Source organism: Acomys russatus, chromosome 11 (assembly GCF_903995435.1).
Source record: "Acomys russatus chromosome 11, mAcoRus1.1, whole genome shotgun sequence".
Classification (NCBI taxonomy): Eukaryota; Metazoa; Chordata; class Mammalia; order Rodentia; family Muridae; genus Acomys; species Acomys russatus.
In genome coordinates, this window is record NC_067147.1 from 46,256,501 (window position 1) to 46,260,443 (window position 3,943).

The 3,943-nt window shown below is 42.2% G+C and overlaps 1 non-coding gene across 1 annotated transcript; it reads left to right on the forward strand.

Annotated features, from left to right (window-relative positions):
- Nucleotides 1-221: 221 nt before the first annotated feature.
- Nucleotides 222-352, forward strand: LOC127196041 (small nucleolar RNA SNORA24). Its single transcript, XR_007831440.1, has one exon. It is a non-coding gene; the product is annotated as a small nucleolar RNA SNORA24 (small nucleolar RNA).
- Nucleotides 353-3,943: the final 3,591 nt, after the last annotated feature.

The following is a 3,943-nucleotide window of genomic DNA, read 5'->3' on the forward strand; positions in this document are numbered from 1 at the left end:
CCTTGGAATAACCCAATCGAAGCCCCATTAATCTCACAGTGCTGGACAAGATGAACTTAAATTATGAATGGAAAAATCCAAGCGCGGTGACAGAGGATGCATGGCTGGCCTCAGACACTCAGAAAGATAAAACTTTCATCTATAAGACGTTCCAAGGTCAGCTAATGATAAAGGGCCATTCTTATATTGATAAGGAACCTAAAACTTTAAGACAAAATAGACTCTGGGTATTTTGGGGAGCTGTCAGCTGTAGCAGACCCACTTCCTAGCCACGGAAGAGCATGTTCTTGCTTATGGCAAAGCTGTCGCCAGCTGATTGGTATCCGATTCTGATTTGCATAGGGTAACATTCTCCACTGTAACACACACACACACACACACACACACACACACACCACATCGCAAGCTTCCTGACTTCTAAACCAGTATTCTTTCTACAAATAGGTCAGAATGCACATGGACCACCCAGTCACCAACGGAGCTTTCAACCAGTAATGCTCTCTTACAAAAATAAGAACCCTGGGCTGCCCACACCAGTCCTGGATTGCTGTCCTAGAACATTCGGCTATGGAGGTCCATTCATAAATTTATTCTGTCCTCCATAGGCCTCGGTGAGTTATTAATTTTCATACAAAAAGAAACTGAAACATATTGGTCTCTACCTCACTACGTAGCTGAGGATGACCTTAATGTCCTGAATAACCTGCCTTCACCTCCCCTGTGCTGGGATTACAGGCATGCATCACCACACCCATTACGTCATATTTAAGGTGGACCCTGGGTTTCCTTAATTCTAGAAAAGCATTCTGACAACTGAGGTATCACCTCAGACTTTCAATTACTATTTTAATCATCAAGCAACTTTTTAATATCTCTCATAGCTTACCAATTCTTTTTTTTAATTAAGTCAATTTAATTTATTTAATATGTATGACTGTTTTGTTCTCACGTGTGCATGTGCACCACACAAATGCCTGGTGCCCTCAGAGCGCATAAGATGATGTCAGATCCTCTGGAACTGGGGTTGCAAATAGCTGTGAACTGCCATATGAGTTTTGGCAACTGAAGCTCGGTCCTCTGCAAGAACAGCAAGTGCTCTTAACCAGTGAGACACCTAACAATTCCTGAATGCTTGGGATCGCTAAATAGGAAATTTGTGTCGCTGAGCACTTTAACACTAGTATAATGGATTTGCTCTATATTTCAAAGATTGATTGATGTTTTGAACTCCAAAATGCTGGTAATCCATGACAACAATGATAACTTTTCTCCTCTAATGTAGAAAGCAATTCTTTCTAGACCAGTGGTTCTCAACCTTCCTAATGCCTATAGCACCTCATGTTGTAGTGACCCCCAACCATAAAATTATTTCATTGCTACTTCATAACTGTGATTTTTTTTTTACTGTTATGAATCGTAGTGTAAAGATCTGTTATGCAGGATATGCTCCCCACAGGTTGAGAATTGTTGGTCTACAACCATTACCTCCCTAAACAAACAGTTCTTCAACAAAACTCTGGCATATACTATAGAGAACTTATAGTAACATATAGAGAATTTCACAGAAGGCTTCTGAGACTTGAATTCTAGATTGATTAGGTCCATACTGCACTATTGTCTGGTAACAGGTCTAGGATTGAGCCCACATGACTGCCTCTTTAGCAAACACCTTTAGTGAGCCACCCCCCCCAACCAAATGACTGAGGATCTCTTCCTAGAGTCCTCTGGTAAACTCAACATGTCTTTAGTTTCTCCAGTTTCCTTATAGAAGGATTATTTTTATTAAAAAAAAATAAGCATGTGGAAGGGAATTCAATGTATTTGAATGTAGCAAAGAGCACAAATGACCAAACTGATGTATTAACGCTAATAAAAGCTGTGTGTGTGTGTGTGTGTGTGTGTGTGTGTGTGTGTGTGTGTGTGTGTAGCACCTTCATGGTACACACACATACACATGTGTGCTGGTTCATTTTAGCTTTCAACTTGACATAGCCTAGGAACTTAATGAGAAACTTTCTTTGTCAGATTGGCCTGCAGACCTGTAGCTGGGGCATTATCTCGCTTCTTAATTGATATTGGGAAAGGCCAGCCCACTGAGGGTGGCACCATGACATAGGCTGGTCCCAGGACTGTGTTCTAGTAAAAACTGTAATCGAGCAACAAGCAAGAATGCATTCCTCTCTCTTTGATCTTGACTGGGGATGTGATGTGACTAGCTGCTTGGGTTCCTGCCTTAACTTCCCTGAAACAGTGGACTGAAGCCTGGAATTGTAAGCTAAATAGACCCTTCCCTCCTGTATGTTGATTTTGTTGAGTATTTTATCACAGCAACGGAAGTAAAACTAGGCCGTGGTGTATGTAGTCAGAACACAGCCACTGGTAACCGACCTAAATGAACAACATTTACAACATTTCTCTTCTACAGAAAAAAACAAAACAATAAACACACAGCAATTAGCAATAAGAGTTGAGTGTAGAGTTCACTGAGATAGCAGCGAGTCCCCTCAGCCTCCAGATGCTTCTCTCCCATATAACACAGAGATAAAATCAAGATCCAGGAAGCATACAAGAAGGAGTCTGCTGATCCACTAAAGGATGCCCAGTTAAAGTTAAATCACCAATGCATAGGAGAGGGGGCACAGTGTGCACGCATCCTTTGTAATGTTCTGTTTGCTAATTCTGGCAACTCGGCAAAGTGAGCATTGGTGTTGAATGTCAACCATATACAGAACTGATGGGTGCTCAGCGCATACTCCAGAATCTGGTGAGTGCTCTCGGGTGCTCCTGAGACAAGTGCACAGTTTGTGCTCCACTGTGAGCACACCGTTGAAGCTCTCGGGGACAGGGGGTCATCTGCAAGAGTAGGCAGCTGTCCTTGAACTACAGCTTGCTCCCTGTGAATAGGTGTCCCCCAGGGTGACTTAGAAAAGAATTTTAAATAGAAACAGGATTGAGCTGGATCATGAATAGGGAATATCTGAAGTTTTGGAAGGGAAACCCCGAGCTCTCAGGCCTCCAGGGTAGTATTACCTACAGAATACGCAGAAAATATTGTGGGCAGATTAAACAAACAAACAAGAGCCAGATGGTTGGTGGTGACATTTCCTACAGAGTGTGAGAAAATTGTGGGCAGATTAAACAAAGGCCTAAATGTTCAGTGTAGCCACATTCTGGAAGCAGTGTATACTATTGAAAGTGTCAGTGGGTGGAGAGGACAAGATTGAAGGGGAAACTGTGGGAGGTCTCAGCGCCAGTCACAAGGCCTGGCACCAGCTCCTCTATTTGCGAGCAGGGGGAACTTTGACCTGTAGGCCACCATCTCCTGTGCAATGAACTGGGAATAATCCCAAACGCTATGGAAGGGTGGTTCTCAACTCCTGTTTCTAATTAGTGACTTGTTTTGGGGATCCAACAGGAACTTTTTAGTCTATTGTTCACTTGTGTCTATAACCAACCCAGTATCTGTATCAACACTATAGACACACAGACACACAGACAAACACACATATGCATACACATATGCACACACATACACACAAGGAGACATATATACACACACATATACATATACACATGCACACACAGCATGTGTATGAGTTGCACAGTGCTTGACATTGCATGATACTGCAAAAAAAATTTAATCAATAATACCTAAGTACCACGCAAAGCTAACATTACCCCTATGGTAATTGGGGGAGGGGGGAGGATGGAAGGCAGTTATCTCTGCTAGTAGCCTTAATGATGAATTTTGGAGGAGTGAAGAGAAAGGGGAAATGGAAGGCTGGGACTTGAGGTGCATGCCTCCCATCAGAGCATTTGAGAGGCAAAAACAGGAGGATAAGAATCAATAACAGTCTAGGCTGCCTGAGATTCCCCTTCAAAAATCACAAAACAATCATTTTTTTTTTAATGAACATAGAAACAAGTTAGCAAAATAACATTT